The sequence below is a fragment of the Sylvia atricapilla genome, chromosome 9 (genome assembly GCF_009819655.1).
Source record: "Sylvia atricapilla isolate bSylAtr1 chromosome 9, bSylAtr1.pri, whole genome shotgun sequence".
Taxonomy (NCBI): domain Eukaryota; kingdom Metazoa; phylum Chordata; class Aves; order Passeriformes; family Sylviidae; genus Sylvia; species Sylvia atricapilla.
In genome coordinates, this window is record NC_089148.1 from 2,993,447 (window position 1) to 3,000,901 (window position 7,455).

Genomic DNA, 7,455 nt, shown 5'->3' on the forward strand with positions numbered 1-7,455 from the left:
GCAGACAACAACCCAATCATTTCCTGTTTTCGTCTTAGAAAAAATTTGACATTATTTTGGGGTGTTGCAGTGGGAGAAGGAGGGGGAATGGAGGCTGCTATCAAGTAGTTGTTAAAAACATGCTAAATAAAAGGCGCAGGTAAAAAAAAGAATCTTCTTCTACAGTCTTTGATGTTGCCAAACATTGATTGTGAATTGAACAGGAAAAAAAAAAAAAAAGCTGAAAATGTGCTGTCAGGACTTTAATAACACCGAGCTTTTTTATGATTTTTTAATGCTCCAATGACAGATATATGAAAATGAGTGCAAAATGCAGAGAAGAAAGAAAATAAAACCTCAGTGTAGGAATTACAAAGAAGAAAGTATAATTTTCTAGCACTGACGACAGCATAACCACGGAGTAACTTTCAGGAGAATTATTTTTGCAAAACACCAGTATGTTTCACATGCTTTGGTTTCTAATATGTCATTGTTAAATCAAAGAGTACTTTTTTTTTTTTCCCAGGCATGTAGAAGAGTTAAGAAATATGAAACAAATTGTAACGCTACCACTAAGGCTTTAAAAAAGAAAATAAAGTTAGTTGTTTATATTATTCATCTAGATCACGCCAACAGATAAAATAGCCTACAGATTTCCAGGACGGTACATAAGCATGCAAAAATATGGTAATTAAATCTTGCATCAAAGTTTATGTAAAGTGTATTTATATTTGGCATTTCAGTTTATCGCTTTTTGAGGATTTGTGCAGGAGATAGGTGGTACACAAGTCATATATTCCTACTGAATCTGAGCAGGACTAAATTGCAGTCCCTTTAGTCTTTGTTTCCACTTCTCATTTTGCATAGCAGACACTAAACAGCTCAAGCTAAATTTTAGGAAAATAGCATACTTCTTAGATCTTGTCTCCAGAATGTTCTTCCAGTCTACCTATAGGGGAATGATCCATGTGTGGATCACTCAAGAATAAAGGAAATTAATTAGAATTCCTAAATAGGAAATTATTTAGGATTATTTTATTTAAAATATTGCATTTGTATCACAGAAATTGATCTAAACATATGTTTGTATTTGGACTTCAACAATTCACCTTCCCAAAAAGAAATATCCCATGCATCTGACCTCAAGCTGCCACTGGCAAGGTCATAAGCAGGTTGCCAAACTCTGTCTCCTGGATATTGGGAATGACAAGTAGGAGTAGATAGAGTACATCACAAGTATATTTCTCAAACATTTCTAAAATTAGAAGTAGTTATATAAATTATAGAAAAGAAATTCTCAATAAGGCAGAAACTGAGGATGATTGGAAAAAGTTCGTGCAACCATGAAGAGGAACGAACTTCCCTACTGCTGCTTCCTGAGTTTTAAACTGTCAAGGAAAAAAAAATACTGAAATCTGTGGCTCAAGTTTACCTTCCTCAAAACTGTCATTTAGTTTGTTTAACTAAAAAACCTTCTAAAACTTTAAGTAGGTTTGATTTTTACTGTCTGTGAAATCCACCCTTACACACCTGTCAGCACTCCAGGCTACCTGAAAAACTTGGTGTAACAGCCCAGCCGTAACAGTCACTTCATATCAGAACTGGGTATTTCCAAAGTGATTGAAGAGCCTAGGATGCAGTCTAAGCCCAGAATGAAGCTAGCACAGTGACACCTCAGTTTTTCCCACTTTCATTTGTGTAGTCTCGTATTTGCATTTTTAGCATGAAAATAACTCCAAGGGGAAAATCCTCCGTAATATATTTGCTGGCTGCCAGAGCAATAATTCTGGAAATTCTGTAATGAAAAAGATATAAATCCCAGAAGCAGTTTCTCGTAGTAACTGTCATAGGTTTCAGTGGGGTAAAACCAAGCTTGGAAGTACTTAAAGTCCACCTGTTGATTATGTGCTGTATGTTTCTCCTCCATGGCATTTCCCTTGCTTTGGGAAGCCTGGGGTGGATGGTCCAGTGGAACTCTGTGATGGATCTCCCTGCCTAGGAGAGTCCTCTGCAGTAAAGGTTAGTCCTGACCCCAGATCCCCACCAGTCTTTGTGATCAACAGCACTGTCTACACTCTTCACCACAAACTTGGTGAGCAGTCATCTTTCTCTTCTGTTCTGGTCTTAGGGAAGGGAACTTTATACCATCCTGGCTCCAGATCAAGCCTTCCTTCCAAGAATCGGTTTTCAAAACAGGGGCAACTCCTTATGGATTCCCAAAAGAAAGAAAATGGGTGGGCTGGAACATAGCACAGAGATACTCAAGAAGGTTTAAGCAAGCTGAGTCAGCACTGGAATCAGCAAAGGCCTAAGAGCCAGTCTCTGCAAGGGCACTGGGAAGATTTAGTAGTTAATTACGTGTGGAGGCAGCCTGCCCAGGGCACTGCGCTGTGACAGGAGACAGAAGGACCTGGTCTGTGCTTGTAGCTGATCTGCCTCCTAAGCACAAACCACTTTGCCTCCTCTCCTCCCCTCCTGAATCTGTTTGCTCATTACGAGGGTGGGTTTTTTGTGGCAGGGAATGTTTTTTTTCACAGGTGAAATCCTTGATGTGCTGCAGTCAACAGTAAATCTCCAAGCTCTGGGCATTCCAAGTTTTAATTCTATGCATTCATAAAACTGTTTAGCATTGTGAGAGCTCCACTTCAGTTTCTAGGTGCAAACAAATTATAGCTATAAAGGATCTGTTAAATCGTAATTTTAAAGCAAAGCAATAGAATCTTTCGTAGGTCGGAGGTGTGTTTATTTATCCATATATTTGATTAAATCCCAGTTACCGTTGAGAGGAACGCAATTCTTTAATCATAAAAAAATGTACATGAAAAATAGACATAACATTTTTCCCTTATCCCCTGACTGGGCACACATCGGACAGACCAGCAGCATTTATTGGAACCCAGACAGTGTGAGGCACTTGGAAGAGAGAAGAGAGAGGTTAGGAAAAAGGAAGAAAGAAAAGCAGACACAAGTTTGGACAAGATTTGAATAGTTTGGAATTGCTTTGAATACTGCACTCTGAGATGTTGAGGTATGACAAATTTGGGCTTTGTTTTAAATTAGTGTAGTCTGCTGTTACTGAGAATGCTTTTAATATTTCAACTCTAAGATATCCTTTAGGGTGACATACTGCAAACATGCTTTCTGTTTTGTTTTCAGTTTTGCTTTGTTGTTGGCATTGCAATGTAAATATGCACCATATTTTCCTCTGCATATTCCTCATTATATTCCTTTTAAAGTCTTCTCTATGCAGGATCTTCTTCCCAGCACCACAGCATACAGGAATATATTGTCTCTATTCTGAGTTTGGCAATGAAAATATTCTTAGTGGTTTAATTATACAAGGGCAGAAATTGTGATGATGGGCAACAGCATCTGAAATTCATTAGCAAACATCTGAGATGACTTCCTGAGAGGGACACAATGAACTGTGGAACGTGCAAATGATCAGCAGGGGTGGCAGAGGGGAAGAATTTCCATGTATGATAAAGGCAAAGAAAAAAATGCACATTTGTTCACACAAATCTTTTCTTCACCCTGATTCTGGTCTCTTCCATGCAAGTCTCTTCTCTCCCTTTACTTAACATGAGAATTAAGAAAGCCAGGGTTCCTTTAAACAACCTCTTGCTCCATTTCACTCAGCTATCAATTTCAACAAGTTCAGTACCATGATGAGTGCTTCCAGGAAAGTCTTGATTCCTTATTTTTCTTTAATTCACTCTTAATTCAGCCACTCAGCACTAACCTGTGCCATGCCATTTGAAATCCAAAGATGAATTCATGGTTACTACGCGGTGGCTACCAGAAGCAAAAACCAGAAGAGTGCTCCGTAAGAAAGGAAACTGCTATTATATTACGGTTTTATGCCATGTTTTTTCTAAATCATGCTCTTTAGACTGCAACATCCTTCAATAGCTGTTATGTTACCATAGCAACTACAAGTACTTGCTGTGGCCGACTGTGCAAGGGTCTGTACTGAACAGAAATGGTCCTTGTTAATTCAGAAAAGTTCTAAGAGAAGTGCACAGATGCTTGGGAGAAAAAGTACAGATTTTAGATACTCCAGGTAGTATGTGATATCACTATAGGAGCAGCCCCAAAGCTGGCCTGTTTATTGTAGATATCACAGTGAAGGAGAAGTTTAATGGAGGAGCCTAATGCTGAAAGATTTTGTGTTTTGCCTGTTAAAATTTATCAATAGTTGAAGGTTTTTACAATTCTGCAAAACTTTGTATCACTATGACCAAAAAAAATAAAGATCAAAAATTATTCTACCATACATTCTATAATTTGTACATTAGACATTACATTGACTTCAGGTGTTGAAATGAGGTGTGTTGTTTTTGTACTAGAGCACTTGTCATTGCTTTCCTGAATTTAGATTTGAGTAAGAAATATCTGTCATTAAATTTTTAAACATACTTAGATTATTAAATTTCAAAACAAAGCAAGAACTGAATTAACTGCTAAAAAAAACCCCAAAAACCTAAGCATTAATTCAATCTGTCAGTTCAGAATTGTCAAATGCATCACTCTAATCAGCAGTGGTTTTGCCATTTTCCTGTTTGTCTTTAATACCTTCTTTGAATAATGTTCAACTGTATTTTTTGTTTTGTTTTATTTTCTAGGAGAGACAAACTCATCTTTTATCTTGAATTTATGGGTGCAAATCAAACAAATTTCATTGCTCAGGCATGACATAGGCAGAGAGGGGTTTTCAGCATCCCACTGCTAAATTCAACAAATGACAATGCCTTGGATGTGTCAAGCTAAAATATTATTCATGTATTTGTTTCTGTATTTCCTGGTCCAATTCTACTGCTATGTAGCGACTAATCACACTTCCATTTTTCTGAAGGTTTTATTAAAATAACCACTTTAATTTCCTGTGAAAATCAGTGCCATTTTTAGTATCTGAATTTTTTTGAAGGTAAATGAGATTTGCACTGGAGTCATGATCTATTTTCCAACAAATTTCTTGAGATGCTGTCCTCTCTAAAGAAGCTGGGTGGTTTTTGTTTTTTTTGGTGAAGATTAGGGGAACTAATCACCCCTTGCTAGCAGGTAGGTAATTTTAATTTACAAAGTCATTGGTTACACACAGAATGTGGTGGGATTTTATGTTGTTGAGTTGGGTGGAGTTTTTTTCCAAATATATACAATTCAAGAATTGAAAGCACAAAGTTTTATCTAGATTCTGACTGTTGTCATATTTGAGCAACTCTTCAGATGTGCCAGTCAGGCTTTTGGAGGAAAACTGGCCACGTTCTCCCACAGTTGTCATGTATCTGTCACACTGACACCAGCTAGAAAAATTAAATTGGAACCATCCTGTTAGGAGCTGTGAACATCCTTTGCAGCAGTGCCGTTTGCATCCGAACGGTTGCTATTGTTTTCAAATGTCAGTGTTAATTTTAAATGGAAGGAGGAAGGTAAAGCAGTCTTTTGTTGAAAGTTAACCCATTCGTGAGTGCGGTGAGGTAAACACAGACAGAGGCACAAAGACCAGACGGGATTTAGATCCTTCAAGGGCTTCTTCCATGTACCTTCCACCAAGACACTGTGGGTGGATACGGCTCTTACAATCTGCCTTACGCTCTTTCAAAACGCTAGCTAGCCAAAAGGCATAAACAGACATCTATGATGAAGAATTACAGTCCACGAACAGTTCTATAGTCACTAATTTAGTTTTTAAAGTGGCACATGCTTTCGGAAAAAGTCTTTCCGATGCTGGTCCTTTCAACTGCTCTTCCTCCCAATTTATGTGTTTAGAAAACTGACAATTCTGTAAGCTACTCATTCTTCCAGCGCTTAAGGAAGAGGGTTTTTTCTCCTGAAAAAGGAGAAAAAAGAAAAAGGACATATGTTTTAAAAATTGAATAGATAACTTGACATGCAGGAACAAGATAAAAAGTAATTCTCTCAAACCAGAGGATACACTGAATCATTTAAGAACTCTGCAGTAAAATTTGCTTCTTGGCAAACTGCTTGGGCATATTTCTGTGACAGTGATTTGTCTGTATTCTTTCCACCAGCATTCCAATATATGGATGGTAGAGTTCCATCATTTTTTAGTGTCTGGTTGTTGTGCTTCTTTATCATCACAATATAGACACACTAAGAAGTGTGAAATGCTTGCTTGTACTATTTTCCTTCCATTTCTTAAATTCAAACAGCTTTTCACAAGATATCCTAATGACATGTTTTCATACCTGGTTTTTTATTCTGATGTGTTTTAAACATTATTCTACCCATCCTGTTTAAAGTCCTGCTCTGCAGCAAAACACGCAGGTTCCCTAACACATGACTCTGAATAACAGAGAAATATGTATATAACTTATATGCAATATCTGGCTGTATTTGACAAACAGAAATCGCTTTCATGATCTCAGTTGAAACTGGGAACTACCTGAAGATTGACCAGTAGTGGAACTTGAAATTTATGGAAGTAAGCTGCATGTGGTGCGAGGGAAAAATGCAGTTAGGTGGATTTAAAGAATTGAATCATGTGAACAAAAGGAGAATGAAAAACATTTAACAGCACATTGAGCAGATATAAACACGAAAGAACTGAAAAGGATATTGACACAATTGAATATTTTAATTATATGTTCTAGTTGTGTGAGTAAATCGAAAAAGAGAAATCTCAGTTAGTTATGGAAAACACTGCAAGATTCGACTATTACCTAAATCTGCAGATCACAAACAGATGATGATAAAATAAATACTGCATAAGTGGCAAAGTTTCATTTTGTTCACAGTTATTAAAAAGGAGGAAAGGAACAACATAATGAAAACACTAAGGGGTTTAGTCATCATACTAAACTAAAACACAAACTAACATCCAGACAACCATGAGATCATGTCAGAGTACCTAAAGCCCTGGTTTGCGTGGAGGGAAACGGATGTGAAGATGAAAGAGGGAGAAGATGGATCTGCATGTCATCTGCACAGCAGCAATTGTAAAAAGACAGATTCCCTGGTTTATGAAAGGGCTTAGACTGCACAAAATCGAGGAGTCAGAGAGGAAAAGATTTAGAGGAAGGACACGTGCCATTTTCAAAAGGATAATACCACCAGTTGTGGGATTTTGCTTGTGTGAAGTAAAGACTTTGGCAAAGGTTTTTTCAATTATGGTTAAGGCATAAAGCATACTGGAGAAGAACTAGGATGAAATGGATGTGTTGTTCTTGTCTTTTCTAAAAAGAACAAACACTTCTGGGTATCTTTCTGCACAAAACCCTAATCATTCTCACCGTCTGTCTCTCAGGTTCCCTAATCCCACAGCATTAGATTGGAAGTTTGAGAAGCCAAGACCGATTTTTATTCAGTCATATGATTTTGGGGTTCATTTATGATGAAAACCAAAGTCTCATTCTGAACTGGGCATTATTCCCAATGAGAGCTGTGTATAGATGTGGCAAAGTATACCCAAAGACTTTTACTGTAGATTTTAATTTCTAATACCATTCATGTGCT